Source organism: Pongo abelii, chromosome 11 (genome assembly GCF_028885655.2).
Source record: "Pongo abelii isolate AG06213 chromosome 11, NHGRI_mPonAbe1-v2.0_pri, whole genome shotgun sequence".
Classification (NCBI taxonomy): Eukaryota; Metazoa; Chordata; class Mammalia; order Primates; family Hominidae; genus Pongo; species Pongo abelii.
In genome coordinates, this window is record NC_071996.2 from 90168395 (window position 1) to 90189392 (window position 20998).

The following is a 20998-nucleotide window of genomic DNA, read 5'->3' on the forward strand; positions in this document are numbered from 1 at the left end:
TTATTTTAGAAAAACAAGAAGAAAAAGCACCTTACTAAAAGCAGGGCTTCTGTCAAAGAGCATAAGAAAATGAGGCTAGAGAAGTTCATAATTAGATGATAAAGAACACTGAAAGAAAATCTGTAGTACTTCCATGGGTTTAAAACAGGGTAAGTCATAATAATAGCAGTAAAGTTAATGATGATGATAATAATAATATTGTTGAGTATTTACTCAGAGGTAGGCACTTATATGCATGATTTAATTTAACCTTGTAAAGAGGTTGCTTTTCTCATCCATTAAAGATTTGAGAAGCTAGAAACTCAGTAGTATTAAATGAATTGAAGATTCACAAATAGTAAGAGCTCCTGGGAGGTATTTACACAAAAACCCTTTTCATTTTACTTTCAACATGATTTTTTAAAACATTAACAATAAATTGATGATAGATTGAAAGCAGCAGGGCTGGGGTCCAATTTGAGAGATAATTAGGAGGTAGAATCTACAGGGCTTAATAACACATGGTTGAGGGAAGGATTTGGTAAAGAGATTATTGAGGATCATTTTCAACTTAGATGAGTAGATGATGCAATTTTCCAAGATGAAGACAATTGAAATAGAAACAGGATTGGAGATGACAAGTTCAGCGTTAGCCATGCTGAATTTAAGCATGAATGTTACTTCCAAGTGCTGAAGTATGGCAGGAATTTGGAAATACAGCTCTAAATTTTGGAAAAAAATTTCTAGACTGTTAAAAAAGATGCGAAATCATTAGTATACACATTTTAGTTAAAGCCAGAAAGAATGTAAATAATTAACAGAAAAAAAACTAAGGATAGAAGAGCAAAACATTTATCTTTAAGGAATGTTGGGGAAAAACAAATCAAAGATAATATTAAGTAGAAAAACAACAAAAAACCCAAATAATAGAAAATAGTGTCTTGGAAATCAAGGGCTGGGTGGGTTCCAAGATGCTATTTTTTTAATGACATCATGAGAAGTGAAAAGAGAAGTCATAGAGAAGGAAAAGAATAAGAGTGATTAAATATGTACGTTGCACTTTGAATCCAGGCAGTCACTGGAAATTTGCGTGAAAGTAGTTTCTTTGTTATGGGGAAGAAGGTGGACTGCAATGCGTGGAGATTTGAATAAGAAAAAGGGACAATGCATGTAGAAAGCTCAAGATGCTCAACTTTGAGGAATGGAAACAGATGGGAATATGTTATAGGAAATCATAAAACTGAGGGAGTTGTTTTTTGCTTGATCCAGTTCCAAAAGAAATAGTCACAAAAAAAAAAGAAGAAAAGAAAAACAAAAAAGAAAAGAAAGAGGAAAAGAGGAATTAATCATGAAGAAGAAGGATACTTAATGCAACAAAATCGTTGAGGATGTATGAGGGGTTGGTGTTTGAGCACAGGTAGAGGGATAATGTAACGAGGGTGCTGTAACATGGCCATTTGTTAGACTGACAGCGTAGGTTGGAGAGCAGGCACTTTTTGCTGAGGCAATTTCCCCAGCCTTTTGTTTATGGAACTGCAGAGTGTGACTATTCTGTTGTGGGGTGAGGTGGAGGGCTGCAAGGAAAACTACACTCTGAGGCTCACTTAAGGCATGTGCTGCTGGTAACACTTGTGAATGAGGTGCAGATTTAGAGGCAGTAATTACGACATTAGCATCGCAGAGAGCCCAGTGAAAAGTTTTTGGAGGGAAGAAAATTGTTTATAATGATTGCTTTCTGTTTTAGATTTTACTCTATAAAACATTATTTCCAAAATCAGAAACATAGATGGCTTCTAATTCTTATTATTCACTGCTCAAGAACTGTACCTGTTTCCTCCTATTAAGTATGTTTTCTTGTGCTGTTCTGTTGCTTAGACAATTTTCTTTGGTTCTTCCTATTGCATTCTCATTGAGTTTTCTTATCTTTTCTCACATTTGTTTCCTTGTGATAGTGCAGGGCTGAGTCTTCCTGGTTCCTTCAATGGCTAGCTACATTACATTTCTTTCACTGAAAGCCTTCCCTTTTTTCTAGTGGAGACGGGCACATTGGTGTGGGAAATAGGAGAGCTGAAGAGAGAGAGAAGGGGTGTGAGTGGAAATAGTGAGTGGGGATTATATCAGTAGGCCTTTATCATCTGTCACTTTCTTTCCTGAAGTTTCAGTGATGACATTTCTGATAACATTCGTAAGAATGTAATAGACCTGTTTTTCCTAATTTTTAATATATACTTCAGTAAATTAAGGTTCACATCATACTATAAGTTCAAGAAGTCAAATGAGAAGAAACAATTCCCTAGTCAAGCTTGAGAATATATGAGAACTTAATTTCAATGCCATACAAAAATATTCTTTGTGTGAAATAGGCAAGAGTTATTTTTTGACATGTAGATAAAATATGTTTTACAAGCGTTGACAATAGACACATTTTATAACAGCATAAATATTATAAATAAGAAAGTCGAGTATAAAAGTATTGTGTAAGAGAGGTCAATGCCAGTAAGAAATTATGAAGTTAACAAGAGGAAGAAAAAAACTGGTGTAAATAGATTGAATGAGTTGTTCTGTTAAAAAAATAAAAATTAAAAAAAATAAACTTAGGATAGGTCATTAAATCTAGCTGTTTTAAATGTTTTAAAAATTGGAAAGTATAAGCAACATACTGGAGACTACAAATGATAATTTATCTTTAAGTATCATCAGTGATGATTGAAAGAAAATCATACAAAGCACCATGAAGTAAACATGACCTTTTTTTTTTTTAACTTGGTAAAGGACTTTTTATTTTATATCTCTCCAAAGAACGAAAAATGCAGACAAAAAGATGTTCAACATCATGAATCATAAGGGAAATGCAAATCAAAACTACATTGAGACACCACCTCAAACCTGTTATGATGGCTGCCATTGTAAAAACAAAACAAGTGATGGGGAGGATGTGGAGAAATTTTAACCCTTTTTCAGTATTAGTGGGAATGTAAAATGGTGCAGCCACTGTGGAAAACAGAATGGTGTGCCTCAAAAAATTAAAAATATAATTCCTACATGATACAGCAATTCCATTTGTGTGTGTATACTCAAAAGAATTGAAATCAGGGACTCAAACAAGTATCTGTGCACCTATGTACATAGCAGCATTATTCACAATAGTCAAAAGATGGAAGCAACCCAAGTGTGGATTGCAATTGACATGAATGAACAAGCAAAATGAGATATACACACACAAGGAAGAATTATTCAGCCTTCAAAAGGAAGAAAGTTTTGACAACATGGTATTACACAGATGAACCTCAAGGGCATCAAGCTAAGTAAAATAAGTCAGACACCATGGGACAAATATTGTATGATTTCACTTACAGAAGCTACTTAGAATAGTCAGAATCATAGGGACAGAAAGTAGAATGCTGGGGGAGGAGGAAATAGGGAGTTATGTTTCATGGGTATGGAGATTCAGTTTTGAAAGATAAAAAAGTTCTGGAGATGGTTCATGATGATGTCATGCTATGTATATTTTTTACCACAATTAAAAAAGTAGTTTTATTTTAAAAGGCCGAAGGGTGATGAAAGTCCTCACTGCTTTATCCATCTTCAGGAGTTTTCTTCTCCATTCAATTCATTAAAAGAACTTTCAAATCCTACAATTTTCTAGGAAGCTGTTCCTGTGCAGTTTGCTCTCCTGGATTTCTCCCAAGAGACTACTGTCATGGAACAGAATTCCACCCAGGTAACATGGGACCCAGCCAACTGCAAATGCCAACCAGGCATTTGTGTGCTGTCTTTAAGAAGAAATGAGCTGGATGCGCCTGAGGGTAAAGGAACAAGAAGGTGTGGGTAGGGGCTGAGACTAGCCTGAGTGTTGGAATTTGTCCTTGTCAGCTGTGGGAAAAGCCCTGTCAAGGCCTGCACAGAGGCTCCGAGTGCAGACGTATATGTGCATGTGCCCATGTATGCTTTCACTTATTTATGTGTTCATCTATTCATGTATTCAATGAACACAATAAGCAGCTGCTGTATGCTGGGTACTGTTCTATCTAGTAGTAAAACAGCCTGGCTGGGCTATGTCCTCATAGCAAAGATATAATGAACGAGCTCACAGGCAAGCACATGCGTGTACAGTGAGCCCACAACTGCACTCTGATGGGGTACATTAGGCAAGTCTCATTTCTCTGGTAGCCAGTGGGAGATGCATACAGATAAAGCCAACAGAGAATCAGGAGCAAGATACAGGACAAGTCGGAGATACAATTTGTGCTCACAATGCCGAGGCCCTTGCCAGCCATGCAAAGGTCTTAACCCTAGAGCAGCATGAAGCCATGAAGGATTCTAGGCAGTGAGAGGCACGGTGAGATTCATGTTTTGGAAAGTTCCCGCAGGCTACAGTGTGAATACATAGTAGGAAGGCAGGAGGCCAGGTGAGAGAGGAGCTGGCCTGCTCCAGGAGGTAGAAGCCTCTGGAGGTGTTTAGCAGGTAAAGTCCACAGCATTTGGTGGTAGTTGGATTATTGGGAGGGGAAGTAAGAGGGGAGATTGAGACATGAAGCTGGAACAAAATCATGAAATTTGGTATCCATCAGTCCAGCTATTCCTACTTTTCCCTGTGTGATGTTGAGTTGATGTGCTCATAGTCTTAGTTGATGTGCTTTTAAAATGAGAAAAGGAGCCACCTCAGCCCCTCTTTCTCTAGAGTTTCTGCTACAATGATTGGGTGAGATCACGTGAATACAGAGCTTTGTCATCAGGGGCAAGGTGCTGCAGGTTTATTGATGAGAATGTGGATGGTGGTGGTGATGGAGAACATAATTCTGGTATTTAAGGGGTTGAGGAGTGCTGCATGTACTCCACGCAGGGCAGCATACTCAGAGCTTTATGCATATCATCCAGTAGGATTTTGTCCCACATTTGGAGATACATGTTACTATCCCCAAGATAATGAGAAAACAGCTCCAGAGACGCTTGTGCAAGGTCACCCAGAGGAGGAGGGTCAGAAGGCAGATTCAAAACATGGTTTGTCTGGATTTAAAACTCTTGTGAGCCCCACACCACCAGCCACTTAAGAAGGCAATTGTACTTTGAGATTTTATCAGTCTCAGTTGGCTTTGGGGCCAGAATGTGTGTTCATTCATTCATCAGTCCATTCAGAAAATATACATGGAGTACCTAACATTTGGCAGCCACAGCCCAAGCCCATGAGAGGAACAGTGGACAAAACACACATCTTTGCATGACTTTTTTATTGTAGTTAAAAAAAAAGACATATCATGAATTCTACTCTCTGAACAAATTTTTCAGTGTACGGTATGTACAGTATTGTTAATTGTATGCACATTGTTGCACAGCACATCTCTAGAGCTTTTTCATTCTGCCTGACTGAAACTCTATACACATTTTACAACTCCCCATTTCTCTCTCCTCCTAGGCCGTGGCAACCACCATTCTACTTTGTTTCTGTGAGTTTGACCACTTTAAATATCCCATGTAAGTGTAATCATGCATCATTCTCCTTACGTGACTGGCCTGTTTCACTTAGTATAATGTCCTAAAGTTTCATTCATATTGTAGCATATGACAGAATTTCCTTCCTTTATAAAACTGAATAATATTCCATTGTATATATTTACCATATTTTATTTATCCACTCATCTGTTGATGGACAATTAGGTTGAGTCCACATCTTGGCTATTATGACTAATGCTGCAATGAACATGGGAGCACAGCTAACTCTTTGAGATCCTGATCTCAATTCATTTAGATCAATACCTTGAAGTGAGATTGCTGAATCATATGGTAGTTCTATTTTTAAAATTTTGAGGAAACTTAGTACTGTTTTTCAAAGCAGCTGCACCATTTACTTTCCCACCAACAGTGCAGAAGGGTTCCAATTTCTCCACATCCTCAGCAACACTTGTTATTTTCTTTTCTTTTTTTAAAATATTTTAATTTAGATGAAGAGATTACATGTGAGTGTTTGTTACACTGTTATATTATGTGCTGGTGGAGATTGTGCTTCTAATTCACCCATTACCCAAATAGTGAATGTTGTACCCAATAGGCAATTTTTCAGTCTTCCCTGTCCTCCCACCCTCCCCTGTTTTGGAGTAACCAGTATATATCACTTCCACCTTTACATCCATGTGCACCCGTTGTTTAGCACTGATTTATAAATGAGAACATGTAGTATTTGATTTTCTGTTTCTGAGCTAGTTCACTTGAGATAATGGCCTCCAGCTCCATCCATGTTGCTGCAAAGGACATTCATTCTTTTTTATGGCTATGTGGTATTCCATTTTATGTGTGTATGCGTGTGTTTGTGTGTATGTGTGAGTATACATGGTATTTAATATATATATAATACATATACATATATATGTATATTACATCAATAAATACCAACATTTATTGATGTGATATGCCATATTAAATGTGATACACACACACACACACACACACACCACACACACACACACACACACAAAGACATTTTCTTTATCCAGTCAACCATTGGATAGACACTTAGGTTGGTTCTATGACTCTCCTATTGTGAATAGTGCTGTGATGAACATACAAGTGCAGGTATCTTTTGTATACAATAATTTATTTTTCTTTGAATAAATACCCAGTGTTGGAATTGCTGAGTTGAATGGAGTTCTATTTTCAGTTCTTTGAGATACCTCCATATTGTTTTCTGTATAGGTTGAACTAATTTGCATTCCCACCAACAGTGTATGAGCATTCCCTTTTCTCTGCATACATGCCAACATCTGTTATATTTGACTTTTAATTCTAGTCATTCTGACTGTTGTGAGATAATATCTTATTGTGGTTTTAACTTATATTTCTCTGATGTTTAATGATGTTGAGCAATTTTTATGTTTGTTTTTCACTTATTATTTCTTCTTTTGATAAATGTCTGTTCATGTCTTTGCTAGTTTTTAATGGGGTTTGTTGTTTGTATCTTATTGAGATTTTGAATTCCTTATAGATTCTGGATATTAGTCCTTTGTGAGAGGCATAATTTGCAAATATTTCTCCCATTCTGTAGGTTGTCTGTTTACTCTGTTGATTATTTCTTTTGTTGTACAGAAGGCTTTTAGTTTAATTAAATCCCATGTCTATTTTTATTTTTGTTTCATTTGATTTTGGGCTATTCATAATAAGTTATTTGCCCAGACCAATCTCCAGAGGAGTTTTTTTCTAGCTTTCTTCTAGAATTTGTATAGCTTCAGGTCTTACTTTTAAGTCTTTCATCCATATTGATTTAATTTTTGTATAATGTGAGAGATAAGGGTCGATTTTCATTCTTCTGCCTATGGCTAGCCAATTTTCCCAACAACATTTTTTGAATAGGATGTCCTTTTCAGATTTGTTATTTTTGTGAACTTTACTGATGATCAGTTGGTTGTAGGTATGTGGCTTTATTTCTGGGTTCTTTATTCTGTTCCACTGATCTATGCGTCTCTTTTTGTACCAGTACCACATTGTTTTAGTTACTAAATCCTTGTAGTATAATTTGAAGTCAGGCAATGTGATGCCTCTGGATGTGTTTTTCTTGTTTAGTAATTCTTTGGCTCTTTGGGCTCTTTTTTGGTTTTGTGTGAACTTTAGGACTGTTTTTTTCTAATTCCATGAAAAATGATGTTGGTAATTTGATAGGGATTGTGTTGACTCTGTGGATTATTTTGGGCAGTGTTATCATTTTAATGATATCAATTCTTCCAACCCATGAGCAGGGAATGTTTTCCATTTGTTTGTCATCTATGATTTCTTTCCTCAGTGCTTTGTAGTTTTCTTTGTAGAAATCTTTCACTTCCTTGCTTAAATATGTTTATACGTATTTCATCTATTTGTGACTATTGTAAATGTGACTGAGTTCTTGATTTGGGTCTCAGCCCAAATATTACTTTTTTTAAATAGGAAAAGTTTCATGAGTTTGCATATTCTCCTCGCATGGGGACCATGCTAATCTTTCCTGTATCATTCTAATTTTAGTATATGTGCTACTGGAGAGAGCACCAAACATTATTGATGTATAAAAATGCTACTGACTTTCGTACATCAATTTTGTAAGGTTCATTTGCTCTATAGTCACTTATGTCCAGAGTTCCTTTGTTGATTTTCTGCCCCAATAATCTGGTGATATCAGTAGGGTGTTGAGTTACTCACTATTATTTTATTGCTATCAATCTGTTTTCCTGGTCTAGTTGTATTTGTTTTATGAAACTGGATGCTCCAATGTTGGATGCATATATATTTAGAATAGCTAAATATTCTTCTTGTATTGAACCCTTCATCATTATCTAATATCCTACTTTCTATAAATTTTACTGATATTTGTTTATAGTCTGTCTTACGTGATATGAAGATGGCTGGTCATGCTCATTTTTGTTTTCCATTTGCATAATATGTCTTTTTTTACCCCTTTACTTTGTCTGTAGTATTTAGCCAAGAGTAGCTATCTTGTAGGTAGCAAGTTGTTGTGTCTTTTTTTCTTTAAAATACAATTTGCCATTTTGTATGTTTTAGGTAAAGCATTTAGGCCATTTATATTCAAGAGTAATATTGATATGAAAGGTTTTGTTCCTGTCATAGTGTTGCTAGCTAGTTGCCTTGGAGTTTGAACCGTGTGATTGCTTTATAAGAGCTGTGAGCTTTGTAGTTATGTATCCTGTTATGATAGTGAATATCATCCTTTTGTTTCCATGTTACAAATTCTTTGAGTATTTTCGTTTGACTAGTCTAACGGTAATACATTTTCTTTGTAGTTATTTTTCTGGGAAAGACTTTAGTTTTGCTTCATTTTTGAAGCTTTGTTTGGTAAGATATGAAATCCTTGACTGGCATCTTTTATACATAAAGAGACTAAAAATAGGCTCCTAATCTTATCTGCTTATATATATATGTGCACATATATATATACATATATAGTATATATACACACATATATATACATATATATACATATATTATATATATATAATGTATGTTGTATAGGGTCTTTTGGCTTTGGTTCTGGGTACTTTCAGCAGCAAAGAGTCTCTATAAGTTTCTTAGTTGCAGATAGCCTTTTGTGGTGTTTTTTTCAAATACTGATTCCAGTTGTGATGTATGGGACATGTGGGCAGGCTCATAGCCTCTAGTGGGGCTAGGATGACAGAAGTCACAGGAAGCTTATCTCATTCTCTAGTGCTGTGCACTTGTGTCAGCAGATTTTCTACTGTGTTGTGCCATTCAACCTCCAGACCAGTAGGTGGTACTTATAGGTAAGATTTGGCTGCAGCTAATGCAGATTGGTACATATATTATCCTGTTTACTGGGAGAAACTCTCTATTGCCTTAGGAAGAGGGCTGATTTTTCTCAGATGAACACTCTTTTCCCACTTTCTCCTCCCTGGGATCTGAAGTGTCCTTTGCTCTTCTGGTAAATTCTCATTTTCCTTCTTGAATTGAAGCTCACAGGCTTGATCTTTACATAGTATTTTGCTATTTCCAAGTGGTTGAAACTTGATAAAAGCCTCTAATCTTCATCTTGTTAAAAACAAATGAACAAACAACAAAAACTCAAAAATATCCCACATTTGTTATTTTCTATTTTCTTAAATGCCCATCCTATCAGATGTGAGGTGATATCTCACTATTGTTTTCTGTTTCATTTCCTTGTTGATTAGTGATAATTGAGAATCTTTTCATATACATGTTGCCATTTGTATGTCTTCTTTGAAGAAATGTCTATTCATATACTTATTTTGTGTATTTTTAATTGAGTTGTATGGTTTTCTTGTATATTTTGGATATTAACCACTTATACAGTTTAGAAATATCTTCTCTCATTCTGTAGGTTGCCTTTTCACTCTGTTGATTGTTTCCTTTGCTGCACATAAAATTTTAGATTGACATATTCCAAATTGTCTATTTTTGTGTTTGTTGCTTGTGGTTTTCATGTTACATCCAACTATTTGATGCCAATATAGTGTTATAAAGACTTGCCTTCATGTTTTCTTCTAGGAGTTTTATGGCTTTAGGTCTTATGTCTTTAATCCACTTAGACTTGATTTTTGTGTATAGCAGACGATAAAATTCCATTTTCATTTTTGCATGTAGATATTCAACTTTACCAAATCTATTTATAGAAAAGACTATCCTTTCCCCATTGTGTATTCTTGGTATCTTTGTTGGAGGTCATTTGACTATACATGTGTGGGTTTATTTCTGTGCTCTCTATTCTATTTGATTGGATTACATGTCTATCTTTATGCCAGTACTATACTCTTGATTACTACAGTCTTGTCATATGTATTGAATTTCAGAAGTGTGGGGCTTCCAGGATTGTTCTTTCTCAAGATTGTTTTGGCTCTATGGGATTCTTCATGTTTCCATATTAAATTTAGTATTTTTTTTCTATTTCTGAAAAAAAAGTCATTGAGATTTTGATAGGGGTTGCATTGACATTGTACATTGCTTTATGTAATAAGAACATTTTAGCAATATTAAGTCTTCCAAGCCACACAGTATGTCCTTCCATTTACCTATGTCTTCTTTATTCTTTGAACAATGTTTTGTAATTTTCAATATGCAAGCTTTTCACATCCCTGGATAAGTTTACCCTTAATTACTTCTTTTTGGATGCTAATGTAAATAGGACTACTTTTTAAATTTCCCTTTTAGATTTTTTTGTTGTTGTTGCAAGAAATACAACTGATATTTGTATGTTGATTTTGTATCCTGAAAGTTTACTGAATTTGTTTATTATTTCTAACAGGATTTTAAAAAGTCTTTAGAGTTTTCTATATATGAGATCATGTCATCTGCAAACAGGGACTTAGGTTTGGGGGCACATATGCAGGTTTGTTATATGGGTAAGTTGCATGTTGCAGGGGTTGGTGTACATGCAACTTACCCATATAACTATGCTAATAAGCATAGTCCTGATAGATAGTTTTTTTTATCCTCTACCCTCAAATAGGCCCCAGTGTATATTATTCCCTTCTTTGTGTCCATATGTACCCAATGTTTAGCTCCCACTTATAAGTGAGAACATGCTGTATTTGGTTACTGTTCTTACATTAATTCACTTAGGAAAATGGCCGGCAGCGGCATCCATGTTGCTATAAACAAAAGGCATGATGGTATTCTTTTTTTTGATGGATAGTGTTCCATGCTGTATAGGTACCACATGTACCACATTTTCTTTATTGAATCGCTGTTGGGCATCTAGGTTGATTCCATGTATTAGTTATTGAGAACAATGCTGCAATGAGCATACACCTGCATGTGTCTTTATGGTATAACAATTTATTTACCTTTGGGTATATATCCAATAATGCATTTTCTGGGTCAGATGGTAGTTCTGTATTAAGTTCTTTGAGAAGTCTTCAAAATGCTTCCCATGATGGCTGAAATAATTTAGACTCTACCAAGCAGTACATAACCATTCTCTTTTCTCTTCAACCTTGCCAGCATATATTAATTTTTGACTTTGTTATAATAGCCATTCTGACTGAGGTGAGATACTATCTCATTGTGGTTTTGATTTGCATTTCTCTAATGATTAGTAATGCTGAGCACTCATAATGCTTTTTGGTCACATGTGTCTTCTCTTGAGAAGTGTCTGTTCATGTCCTTTTTTTTTTATAAAGGGGTTGTTTTCTGCTTGTAAATTTGTTAAAGTTCCTTATACATTCTGGATATTAGACCTTTGTCAGATGCACAGTTTGCAAAATATTTTCTCCCATTCTGTAAGTTGTCTGTTTACTACATTGATAGTTTATATTTTGTTGTGCGGAAACTCTTTATTTAGGTAACATTGGTCAGTTTTCTTTCTTGTTGCAATTATGTTTAGTATGTTCATCATAAAATTTTTGCCAGGTTCTATGTTCAGAATGGAATTTCTTAGGTTATTCATATAGTTAGGCCCTGTGTCCCCACCCAAATCTCACCTTGAATTATAATCCCCATAATTCCCACATGTCAAGGGTGGTACCTGGTGGAAGGTGATTGGATCATAGAGGCAATTTCCCCCATGCTGTTCTCATGATAGTGAGTGAGTTCTCATGGGATCTAATGGTTTCATAAGCATTTGAGAATTCCTCCTACATGTGCTCTCTCTCTTTTTCAACTGTGCCATGTAAGACGTGCCTCTTCCCCTTCCACTATGATTGTAAATTTCCTGAGGCCTTCCCAGCCATGTGGAATGAGGCTATTAAACCTCCTTCCTTTATAAATTACCCAGTCTTAGGTATTTATTTATAGCAATGTAAGAACAAAATAATATAGTTGTCTTCAAGGGTTTTTAGTTTTAACTTTAAGTCTTCAATCTATCTTGAGTTAATTATTGTATATGGTATAAGGAAGGGGTCCAGTTTCAATCTTTTGCATATGACTAGCCAGTTAACCCAGCACCATTTATTAAATAGGGAGTCCTTTCTCCATTGCTTATTTTTGTCAGGTTTGTCAAAGATCAGACAGTTGTAGGTGTGCAGCATTATTTCTAGGTTCTCTAGTCTATTCCATTGGTCTATGTGTCTGTTCTTGTACTAGTACCATGCTGTTTTGGTTTCTGTATCCTTTTATTATAGTTTGAAATCAGGTAATGGGATGGCTTAGCTTTGTTCTTTTTGCTTAGAATTGCTTTGACCATTCAGGCTCTTTTGTGGTTCTATATGCATTTTAGAATTTTGTAAAAAATGTCATCAGTATTGTTGTAGGTATAGCATTGATTCTGTACATTGCTTTGGGAAGCATGACCATTTTAACAATACTGATTCTTTTTATCTATGAGAATGAAATGTGTTTCCATTTGTTTGTGTCATTCCTAATTTCTTTCAGCAATGTTTCTTAATTCTCATTATAGAGCTTTTTCACCTCCCTGGTTAGCTCTATTTCTGGTGTGTGCATGTGTGTGTGTGTGTGTGTGCATGCGTGCTTCTTAGCTTGGATATTGTTGGTGTATGGAAATGCTTCTCATTTTTGTACACTTGTATCCTGAACCTTTGCTGAATTTGTTTAAAAGATCTAGGAGCTTTGGGCAGAGACTATGGAGTTTTCTACATATAAAATTCTATCATCTGTGAAGAGAGATATTTCAACTACCTCTCTTCCTATTTGGATGCATTTTACTTCCTTGTTTAGCCTGATTGCTCTGGCTGCAACTTCTGCTACTATGTTGAATAGGAGTGGTGAGAGTGAGCATTCTTGTCTTGTTCCAGTTCTCAAGGGGAATGCTTCCAGTTTTTGCCCATTCAGTATGATGTTGGCTGTGGGTTTGTCATAGATGCTTCTTATTTTTATGTATATTCCTTTAATGCCTACTTTGTTGAGGGTTCTTAACATGAAGTGATGTTGAATTTTATCAAAAGTTTTTCTGCATCTATTTAGATAATCATATGGTTTTGTTGTTAGTTCTGTTTATGTGATTAATACCATTTATTGATTGGCATATCTGGAATCAACCTTGCATCCCAAGAATAAAGCCTACTTGATCATGGGGGATTACTTTTTGAATTACTGATGGAATCAGTTTGCTAGTATTTTGTTGAGAATTTTTCCATCTATGTTCATTAGGAATATTGACCTGAAGTTTTCTTTTTTCATTGTGCCTCTGCCAAATTTTGGTATCAGAATGATCCTAGCCTCATAGAATGAGTTAGGGAGGAAATCCTCCTGCTCTATTTTTTAGAATAATTTCAATAGAATTTATATCATATCTTCCTTATTGTCTGGTAGAATTCAGCTGCAAATACATCTGGTCCAGATTTTCTCTGGTGAGTAGGCCTTTTGTTATGATTAAATTTCAGAACTTGTTATTTGTCAGTTAGGTGTTTCAGTTTCTTCCTTTTTCAATCTTGGGAGGTTGCATGTTTCTAGGATTTTATCCGTTTCTTCTAAGTTTTCTCGTTTGTGTTCATAGAAGTGTTTGTAATAGTCTCCAAGGGTGTTTTCCTGTTTCTGCAGGGTCAGTGGCAATGTTTCCTTTGCCATTTCTAATTATATTTATTTATATTTAGATTATATCTAGAAAAACCTAAAGACTCCACCCAAAAAAAAAACTGAAGATGTGGTGAATGACTTCAGTAAAGTTGCAGGATACAAAATCAGTGTAAAAAAATTAGTAATATTTCTATATTCAAATAACGATCTAGCCAACAAAGACATCAAGAAAGCAACCCCATGTACAGTAGCTATGAAAAAGTAACAAAATACTTAGGAATAATTTTGACCAAGGAAGTGAAAGGCCTCTATAAGGAAAACCACAAAATACTGATGAAAGAAATTGAATATGACACAAACGAATGGAAAAAGATTTGATGCTCATGTTTTAGAAGAATTAATATCAATAAAATGACCATATTGCCCAAAGCAGTCTATGGATTTAATGCAATCTTTGTCAAAATACCAACATCATTCTTCACAAAATCAGAAAAAAGGCCTGAAATTCATATGGAATCATAAAAGAGCCTGAATCATCAAAGCAGTTCTAAACAAAAATAACTACATTGGAGGCATCACATTACCTGACTTCAAAATATGTGGCAAGGCTATCTAGCCAAAACAGCATGATATTGGTATAAGAATAGACACATAGACCAATGGAGCAGAATAGAGAACACACAAATAAAGCCACACATCGAGAGCCAACTGATTTTTGGAAAAGCTAACAAGAACTTACACTGGGAAAAGGACACCCTCTTGAGTAAATGGTTCTGGGAAAATTTGGATAGTCACATGCAGAAGAATGGAACTGTACCTTGTCTCTCACCATTTGCAAAAATCAATTCAAATGAATTAAAGACATAAATTTAAGACCTGAAATTATAAACATACTAGAAGAAAACAGGGAAAACTCTCCTGGACATTGTTCTAGGTAAATATTTTATGATTAACACCTCAAAAAGCACAGGCAACAAAAACAAAAACTGATAAATGGGACTATATTAAACTAAAAAGCATATGGACAACAATCAATGGAGTGAAGAGACAACCTCTTGAAAGGAAGAAAATATTTGTGAACTATTCATTCAACACAGGACTAATATCCATCGTCTACAAGGAACTCAAACAACTCAACAGGAAAAAAATATATGTAATCCCATTATAAAGTTGGTGAGGGGAAGAATGCTGAGTATAGGCCCCTGATGTCTTCTGGCTCAGAGTTGCTGGTGAAAAATCTGCTTTTAGCTTGATAGAGCTCCCTTTCATGCAACCTGTTTCTTCTCTCTGGCTGCCTTTAAAATTTTTTCTTCCATTTTGACCCTGGAGGATTTGATATCTGTGTGTCTTGAGGATGGTTATCTCATATGGTATCTCGTAGGGATTCTCTGCATTTCCTAAATTTGAACATCAACCTCTCTAGTGAAGCTGGGGAAGTTTTCATGGACAGTATCTTGAAATATGTTTTCGAAGTCCCTCTTTTTACAGGGATGCCAATGAGTAGCATGCTTGGGGTCTTTACATAACCCGTATTTCCCAGAGGCTTCATTTATTCTTTTTTATTTTTATTTTTATTTTGTCTGAGTTGATTCAAAGAGCCAGTTTTTTTGTGTGTGTGAGCTCTGAGATTTTTAATCTTTGTCTATTTTGTTGTTAATACTTCTGATTACATTATGAAATTTTTCGAGTGAGTTTTTCAACTCGATCAGATCAGTTTGGTTCTTTCTTAAAATGAGTGTATTCCACTTCAGCTCTTATATTGTTTTATTGGGTTCCTTAGATTCCCTCGATTGGGTTTCAACTTTCATTTAAATCTCAATGATCTTGATTCCTATTCATATTTCAAATTCTGTGTCTGTCATTTCAGCCTGGTTAAGAACCATTGTTGGGGAACTAGTGCAGTTGCTTGCAGGTAAGAAGATACTCTGGCTTTTTTAGTTTCTTGAGTTCTTGTGTTGGTTCTTTCTTCTGTGTGGGCTGATGTTCCTTTAATCTTTGAAGTTGCTGTCCTTTGGATAGGAATTTTGCTTTATATTCTTTGATACCCTTGAGGGAGTGACTGTCATATAAAGTGGGTTCAGTCAACTGGCTTCAAGATTTCAGAGGATAAGGCTCAGCTGAGTACCCCTAGGCTGTATGCTTTAACTTTGAGGGGTTGGTACCAGCCCAAAGCTCTGTTCTCTGGCCCCTCTGGGTTAAGTACCTGCTGAGCTGGAGGGGTCAAGGTGTTTCCACTCCATGTCAACAGTACTGTAATGGGAGATATCATCAAAAGTTCTTTGATGGGGTTGGGCAGCAGCATCTGTATACAAGTGTGCATTAGTGGTGGCAGTGACTTGGCAGGGTCTTCAAGCATCAACTGGGTAGGGCACCAACCAAGGCTAGGCAGCAGCATCTGTGACTGCCGGTGCAAGAGTGGCAATGGTGTTTGTGCCCATGCACTCACACCGACAGTGGTGGGTGTGGTGGGGTGCGTGCTTGTGTGTACTAGTCAGGGCAGGGTGATAGGTCTGCTTGTGCATGCCAACACAAGGTGTTGGGGGACTGTAGGAGAGTGTGCTCTGGCAGAGCAGCAGGGGCAATTTTATTTTTTTTTTGAGATGCCCTTTTTTTCCCTATTGACTTCCTGTTGAATAAAAGTGGCTAGAGTGGGCATCTTCATCTTAGAAGGGCAGTTCTTCATCTTAGAAGGGCAGTTCTTCATCTTAGAAGAAAGGCTTTCAGAATTAATCTTGAGTTTGATGTTAGCTGTGGGCTTTTTATATATGGCCTTTATTACATTGAACTAGTTTATTTCTCCTCCTAGTTTGTTGAATTTTTTATCATTAAAGGGTATTACATTATGTTAATTTTTTTAGCATCTATTTATATCATTATGTGATTTTTAAAAATTCTTCATTAATATGGTATATCATGTTGATTTTTGTATGTCGAACCATCCTTGCATCCCAGGGATATATCTTACTTGATCAAGATGTGTGATCCTTTCAACATACTCTTAAATTCAGTTTGATCTATTTTGTTGAGTATTTGTATGTCTTTTTTCATTAGAGATATTGACCTGTAATTTTCTTATAGTGGCTTCGTCTGGCTTTGATATCAGGATGATGCTTGCTCTATCAAATGAGTTTGGAAGTGTTTTCTCCTCTTCAATTTTTTGAAAGGGTTTGGAAGAAAATAATTGGCATTAGTTTATTAAATATTTGTTAGAATTCACCAGTGAAGCTATCAGTTCTTGAGCTTCTCTTTGTTGGAGATTTTTTTATTACTGATTCTATGTAATTACTAGTTATAGGTCTGTTCAATTTTTATTTAGTCATTACTTAGTCTTGGTAGATTGTATATTTCTAAAAATTTATTTCTTCTGGGTTATCTAATTTGTTGGAGAATAATTATCCATGCTAGTCTCTTATAATCCTTTTTATTTCTGTAGAGTAAGTTGTAATGTCTATCATTTCTGAATTTATTTATTTAAGGCTTCTCTATTTTTCTTAGTTCAGCTAAGGCATTCTTAAATTTTTTTTTTTTAATTTATAATCTAATCCACTCAGAGATAATCACTGTTAATTTTAAAATTTTTTTATGTTTTTAAAAATTCAACTTTGGATTTTATTAGTTTTTTCAATTTTCTTTTAGTCACTATTTTACTTATGTAAGTCTAATCTTTATTTTCTTCCTTCTGCTAAAATTTGTGTTTAGTTTTTTTTTTATTTAATTTGCCATTTTATGTATTTTTTCTTTTCTTCCTGTTTTCTTTTTGGAGATGGGGTCTCACTTTGTTGCCCAGACTGGATTGCAGTGGCATGATCAAAGCTCACTAGAACCTAGAACTTGTGGACTCAAGTGATCCTGCCACTTCAGTCTCCCAAGTAGCTGAGAATACAAGTGTGTACCACCATGGCTGGCTAATTTTTTTAATTTTTGGTAGAGAGAAGGTCTTGCCATGTTCCCCAGGCTGGTCCTTTTCTTAGGTAGGTGTTTATCACTGTGACTTCTCTTTTAGTACTGCTTTTGCTGTATTCCATAAATTTTGATATGTTGTGCTTTCATCTTTGTTTAGCTTTGAATAGCTTTGGTTACTGTGGGTCTTTTGATGTTACATATAATTTGATGTTACATATAATTTGATGTTACATACAAGATATTTTCTAAATTTTCTTTTGATTTCTTCTTTGACCCAATCATTATTCAAGAGTATGTTGGCTAATTTCCCCACATTTATTTTTTTCCCAGTTATCCTTCTGTTATTGATTTCCCCTACTACTTTTCCCAGCTCTGGTAATCATCCTTCTACTCTCTATCTCCATGAGCTCAATTACTGTGATGTTTAGATCCAACAAATAGGTGAGAACATAGGACGTTTGTCTTTCTGTGCCTGGCTTATTTCACTTAACATAATACTCTTTCATTCCACCCATGTTTTTTGCAAATGACAGGATCTAATTCTTTTCTTTTAGAGTACTATTTTCATTCATCTTTTGACGGACACTTATGTTGCTTTCAAATCTTACCTATTGTGAACAGTGCTGCAACAAACATGGATGTGCAGATATCTCTTTCATTTACTAATTTCCTTTCTTTTGAGTAGGAACCCAGCAGTGGGATTGCTGGATCATATGGTGGCTCAATTTTTAGCTTTTTTGAGCAACCTTCAAATTCTTCTCAATAGTGGTTGTAATAATTTATATTCCCGTCAATAATGTACAAGAGTTCCCTTTTCTCCATATCCTTCCCAGCATTTGTTATTATCCGACTTTTGCATATAAGCCATTTTAACTGCTGTGAGATGATATGTCATTGTGGTTTTGATTTACATTTCTCTTGTGTTCAGTGACGTTGAGCATCATTTCATGTGCCTGTTTATCATGTGTATGTCTTCATTTGAGAAATGCCTATTCACTTTTTTTGCCCATTTTTGATTGGAATATTAGACTTTTGCCTATAGAGTTGTTTGTGCTTCTTTTGTATTCTGTTACTAGTCCCTTGTCAGATGGGTAGTTTGCAATTTTTTTCTCCCATTTTATGGGTTGTCTCTTCACTTTCTTGATTGTTTCCTTTGCTGTCCAGAAGCTTTTTAACTTAGTGTGATCTCATTTTTCCATTTTTGCTTTGGTTCTCTGTGCTTGTGGGGTATTATTCAGGAAATTTTTGCCCAGACCAATGTGCTAGAGATTTTCCCCAATGTTTTCTTATAGTAGTTTTATACTGTGAGATCTTATATTTACATCTTTAATCCATTTTAATATGATTTTTGTATATGGTGAAAGAGTGGTGTCAAGTTCAATTCTTCTACATATTGATATCTAGTTTTCTCTGTACCATTTATTGAAGAGACTATCTTTTCTTCAATGTATATTCTTGGCACCATTGTTAACTATGAGTTCACTGTAGCTGTGTGGATTTGTTTATGGGTTTTCTATTCTATTTCTTTGGTTTTTCTATATTATTTTTTGGTGTGTTTTTAATTTTTATGCTGGTACCTATGTAACTGTTTTTATGCCAATACCCTCCTGTTCTGGTTGCTATAGCACCAGATTTGAAGTCAGGTAATGTGATTCATCCAGCTTTGTTCTTTTTGCTTAAAATAGCTTTGGTTATTCTGGGTCTTTTGATGTTACATATAAATTTTAGGATTTTTTTTTAAATTTCTGTGAAGAATGTCCTTTGTATTTTGATAAGGATTGTACTGAAACTGTAGATTACTTTGGGTAGTATGGACATTTTGATGATATTGAATCTTCCAATCCATGAACATGGAATATCTTTTACCTTTTGGTGTCCACTTCAGTTTCTTTCATCAGTATTTTATAGTTTTTATCATAGAGATCCTTCACTTCTTTGGTTAGGTTAATCCCTAGGTTTTTTATTTTATTTGTGGCTACTGTAAATGGGATTCCTCTTATTTATTTATTTATTTATTTTTTACCATTAGTATACAGAAATGCTATGATTTTTGTATGTTGATTTTGTATCCTGCAACTTTACTGAATTGATGAGTTCTTATAGTTTTCTTGTGGAGTCTTTAGGTTTTTTTTAAATAAAAGATTATATTATCTGCAAACAAGGATAATTTGACTTATTCCACTCCAGTTTGGATGCCCTTTATTTATTTCTCTTGTCTGATTGCTCTAACTAGGACTCCCAGTACTATGTTGAATAACAGTGGTGAAAGTGGGTATTTTTGCCACGTTTCAGATGTCAGGGGAAAGCCTTTCAGTTTTTCCCCTTTCAATATGATACTAGCTGGGGGTCTATCATATGTGGCTTTTATTATGTTGAGATATGTTCCTTCTATACCCAGTTGTTTGACAATTTTTATCATGAAGGGATGTTGAATTTTATCCAATGTTTTTTCAGCACCAATTGAAATGATCACATAGTTTTTGTCTTTCATTCTGTTGATGCGATGTATCATAGTGATTGATTTGTGTATGTTGCACCCCAGGGATAAGTCTTGTTTGATCATGATAAATGATAATCACCTTCCTTCCTTGCATCCCAGGGATAAGTCTTGTTTGATCATGATAAATGATCTTTACTTAGTGTATTGTTGAATTCAGTTTGCTTGTATTTTGTTGAGGCTTTTTGCATAAATATTCAACAGCGCATTGACCAGTAGTTTTCTTTTTTTGAAGTGTGTTTGTGTGGTTTTGGTATCAGGGTAATACTGGATTCATAGAATGAATTTGGAAATATTCCCTAACCCAATGCACAGAAATGCTTTCCACATCATGCCACCACTGTGGAGGAGTGAAGAACTGAGGTTGTGTGGGGTGGATGATATTGGAGGTTCAACTGTTTTTTTCTTCCCCTTCTGTGCCCCTTTCAGTGATGTGAAGTTAAAATCAGATACTGTGAGTACTGAATTTCAGTGCTTGTGAAGGTGCTTTTCTTTTGTAGTTGTTAAATTGGTGTCCTTCTGAGTGGGACAATCAATGGAGACTTGCATTCTGCCATCTTGCTCTGACTCCCACTCTTCTTCATTTTTGAGGGAAATTTTTGCCAGACATACCATTCCAATTTGCTAGTTTGTTTTTTTTTAACTTTAGCACTTTGAATATAGCATTTTCCATTCTGGCTTGCAAGATTTCTGCTAAATCTA

General features: G+C 35.2%; 1 long non-coding RNA gene and 1 other non-coding gene across 3 annotated transcripts in view; one reads left to right on the plus strand and one right to left on the minus strand.

The window, feature by feature from the left end:
* Positions 1-20998, plus strand: part of LOC129058067 (uncharacterized) — a 195069-nt gene that overhangs the window by 80053 nt on the left and 94018 nt on the right. The gene's annotated exons all lie outside the window — the stretch shown is intronic.
* LOC112132435 (U6 spliceosomal RNA) lies at positions 7880-7986 on the minus strand. Its single transcript, XR_002914207.1, has one exon. It is a non-coding gene; the product is annotated as a U6 spliceosomal RNA (small nuclear RNA).